General features: G+C 58.3%; 1 protein-coding gene across 1 annotated transcript in view; it reads left to right on the forward strand.

Moving 5' to 3' along the window:
• The first annotated feature begins 7,272 nt into the window (after window positions 1-7,272).
• The window catches only part of sh3rf1 (SH3 domain containing ring finger 1), a 184,133-nt gene continuing 179,964 nt past the window's right edge, over window positions 7,273-11,441 (forward strand). Inside the window, exon 1 of the mRNA XM_078215134.1 lies at window positions 7,273-7,341. The gene's annotated coding sequence lies outside the window, so the exon portion shown is untranslated. The remainder of the gene's footprint in view (window positions 7,342-11,441) is intronic.

The raw sequence follows: 11,441 nt of genomic DNA on the forward strand, positions 1-11,441 counted from the left end.
TCAGGGCTATGGGCCAAGTGCTGGCAGATGGGATTAGTTGGGAGTTCAGGTGTTTCTAATGCGTTGGTGGGGACTCAATGGGCCGAAGGGCCTCTTCTGCGCTGTATGATTCTATGATTCTCCAAACTATCCATGTAACTGAAGTCTGCAATCTCTGTAACCATTCTCATGAATCTTTTCTGCACTACTTTGAATGCCGAAAATCATGACATGTTGTTTCACCTTGTCCAGAAGAGAGACTCTGAACTCTGCTTAAAGGAAGAGTAAATTCATAACTAATATGTGGATAAAATATTTTGTGTGGTAAATCCGTGAAGCAGTCACTCCAGGCAGTGTTGCGCAATGCTAGTGTTAGCCACTAATTACATATGGCTGCTTGTATTTCTGTTTAAATAATTAATAAGTCATAGAGACTCATTAGCCATGTAATCTCAAAACTCATTCACAGGGCGTGTGCATGTGAACTTTCACCTTTTGGCTCTTTGCTGTACAATGGTAAGATGAAAGTTGATATGGACATCTGCTCATGTTGTCATCATTAGCTCTTCACATTCGAGTATTTAAGCGTCAAAGAACAAAGAACAATACAGCACAGGAACAGGCCCTTCGGCCCTCCAAGCCCGCGCCGCTCCCCGGTCCAGGATTGAATCCTGAATCCAGGATCCCCGCCCAATTTTCCAGCCTATCTACATACCAATATCCTATCCACCGAGCTGTCCCCCACAGCTACGATGCTTTGTTCATTACAACCTATTAACTCACCCCCACCCCCCCATTCCAGACCATGTGATCTCCAGGGAGAGGCGAAAACCCAGAGTGAAAAACCCCAGGGCCAATATGGGGGAAAAAAATCTGGGAAATTCCTCTCCGACCCCCTTAGGCGATCGAAACGAGTCCAGGAGATCACAATGGCCCTGATCGGAAAATGCTTCCCAACCCTAGTCATTTCCACTTCCACGAGAAACAAGGAACAATTAGCCCGCGCCGCTCCCTGGTCCAAACTAGACCACTCTTTTGTATCCCTCCATTCCCACTCCGTTCATATAGCTGTCTAGTAAAGTCTTAAACGTTCCCCGTGTGTCCGCCTCCACCACCTTGCCCGGCAACACATTCCAGGCCCCCACGACCCTCTGTGTGAAATATGTCCTTCTGATATCTGTGTTAAACCTCCCCCCCTTCACCTTGAACCTATGACCCCTCGTGAACGTCACCACCGACCCGGGGAAAAGCTTCCCACCGTTCACCCTATCTATGCCTTTCATAATTTTATACACCTCTATTAAGTCTCCCCTCATCCTCCGTCTTTCCAAGGAGAACAACCCCAGTTTCCCCAATCTCTCCTCATAACCAAGCCCCTCCATACCAGGCAACATCCTGGTAAACCTCCTCTGTACTCTCTCCAAAGCCTCCACGTCCTTCTGGTAGTGTGGCGACCAGAACTGGACGCAGTATTCCAAATGCGGCCGAACCAACGTTCTATACAACCGCAACATCAGACCCCAACTTTTATACTCTATGCCCCGTCCTATAAAGGCAAGCATGCCATATGCCTTCTTCACCACCACCTCCACCTGTGACGTCACCTTCAAAGATCTGTGGACTTGCACACCCAGGTCCCTCTGCGTCTCTACACCCTTTATGGTTCTTCCATTTATCGTGTAGCTCCTCCTTACATTATTCCCACCAAAATGCATCACTTCGCATTTATCAGGATTGAACTCCATCTGCCATTTCCTTGCCCAAATTTCCAGCCTATCTATATCCTTCTGTAGCCTCTGACAATGTTCCTCACTATCTGCAAGTCCTGCCAGTTTTGTGTCGTCCGCAAACTTACTGATCACCCCAGTTACTCCTTCTTCCAGATCATTTATATAAATCACAAACAGCAGAGGTCCCAATACAGAGCCCTGCGGTACACCACTAGTCACAGGCCTCCAGCCGGAAAAAGACCCTTCCACTACCACCCTCTGTCTTCTATGACCAAGCCAGTTCTCCACCCATCTAGCCACCTCCCCCTTTATCCCATGGGATCCAACCTTTTTCACTAGCCTACCATGAGGGACTTTGTCAAACGCTTTACTAAAGTCCATATAGACAACATCCACGGCCCTTCCTTCATCAACCATTTTGGTCACTTCTTCAAAAAACACCACCAGGTCAGCTGTGGCTTGGTGGGTACCACTCTTACGTTTGAGTCATGAGGTTGAATGTTCAAGTCCGACTCCAGGCCATGAGCAAAAAGCTGACGGGTAACACACTCGTGTGGCACTATCTGAGGGTGCCGTCTTTTGGATGAGATCTCAAACCAAGGTCTCATTTATCTTCGCATGTGGACACAACAGATCCTGTGGCATTAAAGAATAACTGGGGAGTTATCCTCTGTGGCAAGGCCAATATTTATTCCCTAATCAATATTCACTGAAACCGATTAACTGGCCATTATCAAATTGCTGTTTGTGGGAATTTGTTGCGTACAAGTTGGTTGCCATGTCCAAAGATGCCCAGATTAGTGGGTTTGGCCATGCTAAATGGCCCCTTAGTGCCCCAAGATGTGTTGGTTAGGGGAATTGGCCATGCTGAATGGCCCCTTAGTATCCCAAGATATGTAGGTTAGACAGATTAGTGGGGTAAATAGGTTGGCTTACGGGGATAGGGTGGGATGCTCTCAGAGTCAGTGCAGACTCCATGGGCCGAATGGCTTCCTTCAACACTGTAGGGATTCTATGTCCCAGGTTGCCAAATTGATGACGCTTCAAAAGTACTTAATTGGCTGGGAAGTGCTTTGGGGTGGCCAAAGGTTGTGAAAAACAATATATAAATGCAAGTCTCTTTTAGCTGTCTGTCAATGTTTGCAAGGCACTTTCTAATAAATTGGTGCATGTGGTTGAAACAACATTATCATAACCGCGCCTATGGATGGTCAGCAATGTCTACTTGTCAACAGTACCTTTAGGGAGATCATAGAATCCCTACCGTGCAGAAGGAGGCCATTTGGCCCATCGTGTCTACACTGACCACAGTCCCACCCAGGCCTATTCCCATAACCCCACATATTTACACTGCCAGTCCACCTGACATTAAGGGGCAATTTACCATGGCCAATCCACCTAACCTACACATCTTTGGACTGTGGGAGGAAACCCGAGCACCCGGAGGAAACCCACACAGTCACGGGGAGAATGTGCGAACTCCACACAGAAAGTGACCCGAGACCGGAATTGAACCCAGGTTCCTGGCGCTGTGAGGCAGCAGTGCTAACCACTGTACCACCCTGCCGCCCTGTAAAGTTTATTTATTAGTCACAAGTCATTACAAGACAATAGTCACACCAATAATCTCTCCCTTAATGTCAACAAAATAAAGGAGATTGTCATCGACTTCAGGAAGCGTAAAGGAGAACATGCCCCTGTCTACGTCAATGGAGACGAAGTAGAAAGGGTCAAGAGCTTCACGTTTTTAGGTGTCCAGATCAACAACCTGTCCCGGTACCCCCGTGCCGACACTATAGATAAGAAAGCCCACCAACGCCTCTACTTTCTCAGAAGATGAAGGAAATTTGGCATGTCAGCTACGACTCTCACCAACTTTTACAGATGCACCATAGAAAGCATTCTTTCTGGTTGTATCACAGCTTGGTATGGCTGCTGCTCTGCCCAAGACTGCAAGGAACTACAAAAGGTTGTGAATGAAGCCCAATCCATCACGCAAACCAGCCTTCCATCCATTAACTCTGTCCACACTTCCTGCTGCCTCGGCAAAGCAGCCAGCATAGATAAGGACCCCACGCACCCCGGACATTCTCTCTTCCACCTTCTTCCGTCGGGAAAAAGATAGAAAAGTCTGAGGTCACGCACCAACTGACTCGAGAACAGCGTCTTCCTGGCTGCTGTCAGATTTTTGAATGGACTTACCTCGCATTAAGTTGATGTTTCTCTAAATCCTAGCTATGACTGTAACACTACATTCTGCACTCTCTCGTTTCCTTCTCTATGAATGGTATACTTTATCTGTATAGCTTGCAAGAAACAATACTTTTCACTGTAAACATATGTAACAATCAAAATCAAATCAAGTAAGGTTCACATTAACACTGCAATGAAGTTACTGTGAAATTCCCCTAGTCACCGCAGTCCAACACTTGTTCGGGTCAATGCAACTAACCAGCATATCTTTCATGTGGGGGGAAGCCGGAGCAGCCGGAGGAAACCCACGCAGACACGGGAGAATGTGCAGACTCCGCACAGACAGTGACCCAAGCCAGGAATCGAACCCGGGTCCCTGCCGCTGTGAAGCAGCAGTGCCGTAGATGGTGGGAGCAGATTCATTCACATGCAAATGGACATCGGAACTGTATGTTTAAAAAAATGTCACAATCGTCTGATTTTCTGGTTACCAAAGAGAAGCTCAGACTCTTGTGCGGTTTCGTGCTCAGCTTCTCATGGAAAAATATGCGTTTATTTTTCGTAGTGATTAATTCCATTAGTTCTCGTCAATCAGAACTGTCGACAACAGAAAAGTGTTAGCCACGCACTAAAGGCGAAACTAAGATTTCCCAACTCCCTTCGACAAATGCGTGAAGATATATTAGATACAGTACAACACTGCTAATCCGAGCACTGGTAGTCATCAGCAATACAAGCCGTCTTCAGTTGCTTTGAAGAGCATTTCTCAGGGCTGTACACAATGGATTGGTCAGACCACATTTAGAATATTGATTTCAGTTTTGGGCAACTTGCCATACACGCACAAAAAAAAAACTTGCTTTAGAAAAGAGTAGCAAGACCGATCTCGAGTGTGAAAGGATGGGCTGTGAGACAAAAGTTGAGAGAAACTTTACAACCCTGAAAGAAGGCGATTAAAAGGAGATGCTGTCAGAGCACACAAACCATTGGATGCAGTAAACCCTCATTAATAGTACATGGCAATTGTTAGGAAATAAATTTAGAACAGATTTGGAGTGGCACGGTGGCACAGTGGTTAGCACTGCTGCCTCACAGCGCCGGGGGCACGGGTTCAATTCTGGCCTCAGGTCACTGTTTGTGTGGAGTTTTCACGTTCTCCCCATCTCTGCATGGATTTCCTCCCACACTGTGAAGATGTGCGGGTTAGGTTCATTGGCCATGCTAAATTTACTCTTGTGTCAGGCGACTAGCAGGGTAAATATGGGGGGTTACGGGGATAGGGCCTGGGTGGGATTGTGGTCGGTGCAGACTCGATGGGCTGAATGGCCACCTCCTGCACTGTCGGGATTCTATGGATATGGATTCTATAGATAACAGTAACAGAATGATAAATGCTTGGAATGTTACAAGAAAGAAACAGGAGGAGGCCATTTGACCTTGATTCTGCTTTTGCACCATCTCCTTGAATCTCCAGAAGTCCAAAAATCTACTGGACCTGAATATGCTCAACAGCTGAGCATCCACAGCCCAATGGAGAATTTCAAAGATTCACAGTCCTTTAAGTTAAGAAATTCCTCAGCTCAGTCCGACTCAGTTTGAGATCACGTAGCAAAAACAGCTTCTTCCCTGCTGCCGTCATGAATTTTGAATGGACCTACCATTTATTAAGCTGATCTTTCTCTACACCCTAGCTGTGATCGTAACACTACATTCTGCACCCTCTCTTTTCCTTCTCCCCTATGTACTCCATGAATGGTATGCTTCTTCTGTACAATGCACAAGGACAATACTTTTAACTGTATCCCAATACATGTGACAATAAAAAAATCAAATCCTTCCTAACAGCACTGTGGGTGTACCTACACTACAGGGACTGCAGTGGTTCAAGAAGGCAGCACACCTTCTTGGGTTACCTTCTCAAAGGTAATTATGGATGGACAATAAATGCTGGTCTAGCCAGCCACACCCATATACTGTAAATGAATTTCAAAATAAAAGTAGACCGAGACTGCTATCCCATCCATCCCCCATGTCCTAGACACTCCAGCCAGAGTAAATAACCTCTTTCGGAGATCATTCCAAGCATTTATCAGGGGGTGGGCTTTGATGGACTGAATGGCCTCTTCTCTTTCCTGACTTTTTATGTTCCTGTTATCTTGCTTTAATTTTTTGTTTAAATTTCAAACAACTACTTACTAAGTGAGGGAAGTGAACCAGAACACATGGGACAGCTGAAACATCGGTGGCTGTGGCGAGCATTTGTACACTTGTTTCTGTTGCTACTTCTCCTTCCTTTCTTACCTGGTCACGCTTACCGCCTGCAGACTTCCACCGTGTGTGTAGCAAAAATCATGTTGGGGAATCTTTGTGTACAAAAAGTTATTTCTTTGACTTGGCTTCAGTCTCTCCAGTTTTCACCAGATCCATCCTTATGATTGGAATGTTTGTCTCTCCTCCATTATTGGGGCAGCGTGATGGCACAGTGGTTAGCGCTGCTGCCTCACAGCGCCAGGGACCTGGGTTCAATTCCCGGCTCGAGTTGCTGTGCGGAGTCTGCACGTTCTCCCTGTGTCTGCGTAGGTTTCCTCCGGCTGCTCAGGTTTTCTCGCACAGTCCGAAAGACATGTTGGTTAGGTGCATTGGCCATGATAAATTCTCCCTCAGTGTACCCGAACAGGTGCCAGAGTGTGGCGACTAGGGGATTTTCACAGTAACTTCATTGCAGTGTTAATGTAAGCCTACTTGTGATGTTAATAAATAAACTTTAAACTTTAGTGTGTAGCATATTGATGAATCTTTGTCTTGTGGACAAAAAGTTATTTCTTTGACCAGACTTCAGTCTCCAGCTTTCACCAGACACAGACTTGCCTCTCTCTTAAAAAGAAGTCCCCAGATCCATCCTTATGATTGGAATTTTGGTGTCTCCTCATGATTGTTCCTCTGTGACATTTGCCCATTGCTCTCCGAAAAGCACTTTGGCAGAGAAAATTACTCGAAGGTGTTGCGTAAATGAGTTGTCCTCATTCCAATGCAGAATAGATATTTTGAAACTCACACCCTGTGAGTCTGTTTTACTGGATTGGACATTTGCCCACAAGTAGTTTATGCATTTGAACCAAGTGTTTGTCTGGTGTTGCAGCAAATCAGTTTTAAATAGGTTTCTGATTTGCTAAATTATACCCCGTAAGAGGTGGGACTGGGGCCTCAGGCTAAGGGCTGTGAGATGCCATTGAACTGTTGCGATAAGACCTCTGGAACCAGCTTTTGGAGGGGGAGATACTACAACAACAACACCGAGCTGGTTACACCAACAACTGAGGCCACGCCCACCCACTGCGCAGGCGTGGACTCTGGCTGTCGCGCCTGCGCAGACCGTTCGCTGGGCGGCCTGGCAACGGCGGCGGCTCCGGAGGATCGGGAGCGGCGGAGAGAGGGAGAGGTGAGTGAGTGAGTGAGAGAGAGAGGATAGTGAGGGAGGGAGAGGTGAGAGAGATAGTGACGGAGGGGTGATGAGGGGATAGTGAGGGGGTAGGGAGGGTGAGTGTCCCGGGCCGGGAGGGAAGGAGGGGGCTGTGTCCCGGGGCAGTGATTTATTCCCGGGGGGGGAGGCTGATCGGCAGCTACCCCCCCCCGAGCCCAACCCAATCACACCTCCTCCCCGCCCCCCCCCTCTCCAGCTCCCCCTCCTGCCCCGAGGCTCCCCACTCCCCCTCAGCTCTGATCTCTCTCCCCTGCACCCCCCACCCGCCCAACCCAAACATCCTGGCTCCCCCCAGCTCCCATTCTGCTTCCACACCCACCCCCCCCCTCAGTCTCCCCCCCCCTCAGTCTCCTCCCCCCCCCTCAGTCTCCTCCCCCCCCCCCTCAGTCTCCTCCCCCCCCCCCTCAGTCTCCCCCCCCCTCAGTCTCCCCCCCCCTCAGTCTCCCCCCCCCCCTCAGTCTCCCCCCCCCCCTCAGTCTCTCCCCCCCCCTCAGTCTCCCCCCCCCCTCAGTCTCCCCCCCCCCCTCAGTCTCCCCCCCCTCAGTCTCCCCCCCCCCCTCAGTCTCTCCCCCCCCCTCAGTCTCCCCCCCCCCTCAGTCTCCCCCCCCTCAGTCTCCCCCCCCCTCAGTCTCCCCCCCCCTCAGTCTCCCCCCCCCTCAGTCTCCCCCCCCCTCAGTCTCCCCCCCCCCTCAGTCTCCCCCCCCCCCTCAGTCTCCCCCCCCCCCTCAGTCTCCCCACCCCCCTCAGTCTCCCCCCCCCCTCAGTCTCCCCCCCCCCTCAGTCTCCCCCCCCTCAGTCTCCCCCCCCCTCAGTCTCCCCCCCCCCCTCAGTCTCCCCCCCCCCCCTCAGTCTCCCCCCCCCCCCTCAGTCTCCCCCCCCCTCAGTCTCCCCCCCCCCCCTCAGTCTCCCCCCCCCCCTCAGTCTCCCCCCCCCCCCCTCAGTCTCCCCCCCCCCCTCAGTCTCCCCCCCCCCCCCCAGTCTCCCCCCCCCCCCCCTCAGTCTCCCCCCCCCCCCCCCCTCAGTCTCCCCCCCCCCCCCCCCAGTCTCCCCCCCCCCCCCCCTCAGTCTCCCCCCCCCCCCCCCCCTCAGTCTCTCCCCCCCCCCCCCCCCCCCCTCAGTCTCCCCCCCCCCCCCCCCCTCAGTCTCCCCCCCCCACCCTCGGTCTCCCCCCCCCCCCCCCCCCTCAGTCTCCCCCCCCCCACCCTCGGTCTCCCCCCTCCCCCCCACCCTCGGTCTCCCCCCCCTCCCCCCCACCCTCGGTCTCCCCCCCCTCCCCCCCCACCCTCGGTCTCCCCCCCCTCCCCCCCACCCTCGGTCTCCCCCCCCTCCCCCCCACCCTCGGTCTCCCCCCCCTCCCCCCCACCCTCGGTCTCCCCCCCCTCCCCCCCACCCTCGGTCTCCCCCCCACCCTCGGTCTCCCCCCCACCCTCGGTCTCCCCCCCCTCCCCCCCACCCTCGGTCTCCCCCCCCTCCCCCCACCCTCGGTCTCCCCCCCCCTCCCCCCCACCCTCGGTCTCCCCCCCCTCCCCCCACCCTCGGTCTCCCCCCACCTCCCCCCCACCCTCGGTCTCCCCCCCCCTCCCCCCCACCCTCGGTCTCCCCCCCCCTCCCCCCCACCCTCGGTCTCCCCCCCCCTCCCCCCCACCCTCGGTCTCCCCCCCCCCTCCCCCCCACCCTCGGTCTCCCCCCCTCCCCCCCACCCTCGGTCTCCCCCCCCCCTCCCCCCCACCCTCGGTCTCCCCCCCCCTCCCCCCCACCCTCGGTCTCCCCCCCCCTCCCCCCCACCCTCGGTCTCCCCCCCCCTCCCCCCCACCCTCGGTCTCCCCCCCCCTCCCCCCCACCCTCGGTCTCCCCCCCCTCCCTCGGTCTCCCCCCCTCCCCCCCACCCTCGGTCTCCCCCCCCTCCCCCCCACCCTCGGTCTCCCCCCCCTCCCCCCCACCCTCGGTCTCCCCCCCTCCCCCCCACCCTCGGTCTCCCCCCCTCCCCCCCACCCTCGGTCTCCCCCCCACCCTCGGTCTCCCCCCCCTCCCCCCCACCCTCGGTCTCCCCCCCCTCCCCCCCACCCTCGGTCTCCCCCCCCTCCCCCCCACCCTCGGTCTCCCCCCCCCCCTCCCCCCCACCCTCGGTCTCCCCCCCCCCTCCCCCCCACCCTCGGTCTCCCCCCCCCTCCCCCCCACCCTCGGTCTCCCCCCCCCCCCCTCCCCCCACCCTCGGTGTCCCCCCCCCCCTCCCCCCCACCCTCGGTCTCCCCCCCCCCCTCCCCCCCACCCTCGGTCTCCCCCCCCCCCTCGGTCTCCCCCCCCCCCCCTCCCCCCCACCCTCGGTCTCCCCCCCCCCCCCTCCCCCCCACCCTCGGTCTCCCCCCCCCCCTCCCCCCCACCCTCCCCCCCACCCTCGGTCTCCCCCCCCCCCCTCCCCCCACCCTCGGTCTCCCCCCCCCCCTCCCCCCACCCTCGGTCTCCCCCCCCCTCCCCCCACCCTCGGTCTCCCCCCCCCTCCCCCCACCCTCGGTTCCCCCCCCCCCCCACCACCCTCAGTCCCCCCCCCCCCCACCACCCTCAGTCCCCCCCCCCCCCACCACCCTCAGTCCCCCCCCCCCACCACCCTCAGTCCCCCCCCCCCACCACCCTCGGTCCCCCCCCCCCACCACCCTCGGTCCCCCCCCCCCCACCACCCTCGGTCCCCCCCCCCCCACCACCCTCGGTCCCCCCCCCCCCACCACCCTCGGTCCCCCCCCCCCCACCACCCTCGGTCCCCCCCCCCCCACCACCCTCGGTCCCCCCCCCCCCCACCACCCTCGGTCTTCCCCCCCCCCACCACCCTCGGTCTTCCCCCCCCCCCACCACCCTCGGTCTTCCCCCCCCCCACCCTCGGTTCCCCCCTCACACCCTCGGTTCCCCCCTCACCCTCGGTCCCCCCACCCTCGGTCCCCCCCACCCCCGGTCCCCCCCACCCCCACCCTCGGTCCCCCCCACCCCCACCCTCGGTCCCCCCCACCCCCACCCCCACCCTCGGTCCCCCCCACCCCCACCCTCGGTCCCCCCACCCTCGGTCCCCCCACCCTCGGTCCCCCCCCCCCCACCCTCGGTCCCCCCCCCCCCACCCTCGGTCCCCCCCCCCCACCCTCGGTCCCCCCCCCCCCCACCATCGGTCCCCCCCCCCCCCCACCCTCGGTTCCCCCCCCCCCCACCCTCGGTTCCCCCCCCCCCCACCCTCGGTTCCCCCCCCCCCACCCTCGGTTCCCCCCCCCCCACCCTCGGTCCCCCCCCCCCCCCCCCACCCTCGGTCCCCCCCCCACCCCCCTTGGTTCCACCCTCGGTTCCCCCCCCCCCACCCTCGGTTCCCCCCCCCCCCCACCCTCGGTTCCCCCCCCCCCCCACCCTCGGTTCCCCCCCCCCCCCACCCTCGGTTCCCCCCCCCCCACCCTCGGTTCCCCCCCCCCCACCCCTCGGTTCCCCCCCCCCCACCCTCGGTTCCCCCCCCCCCACCCTCGGTCCCCCCCCCCCCCACCCTCGGTCCCCCACCCCCCCCACCCTCGGTCCCCCACCCCCCCCACCCTCGGTCCCCCCCCCCCCCACCCTCGGTCCCCCCCCCCCCCCCACCCTCGGTCCCCCCCCCCCCCACCCTCGGTCCCCCCCCCCCCCACCCTCGGTCCCCCCCCACCCACCCTCGGTTCCCACCCACCCTCGGTTCCCCCTCCCACCCACCCTCGGTCCCCCCTCCCACCCACCCTCGGTCCCCCCCCCCCCTCCCACCCACCCTCGGTCCCCCCCCCCCCTCCCACCCACCCTCGGTCTCCCCCCCCCCCCCTCCCACCCACCCACCCTCGGTCTCCCCCCCCCCCCTCCCACCCACCCTCGGTCTCCCCCCCCCCCTCCCACCCACCCTCGGTCTCCCCCCCCCCCTCCCACCCACCCTCGGTCTCCCCCCCCCCCCCCCAACCCTCGGTCTCCCCCCCCCCCCACCATCGGTCTTCCCCCCCCCCCCCCCCTCGGTTCCCCCCTCCCCCCACCCTCGGTTCCCCCCCCCCCACCCTCGTTTCCCCCCCCCCCACCCT

This window comes from Mustelus asterias, chromosome 6, assembly GCF_964213995.1.
Source record: "Mustelus asterias chromosome 6, sMusAst1.hap1.1, whole genome shotgun sequence".
NCBI classification, from domain to species: domain Eukaryota; kingdom Metazoa; phylum Chordata; class Chondrichthyes; order Carcharhiniformes; family Triakidae; genus Mustelus; species Mustelus asterias.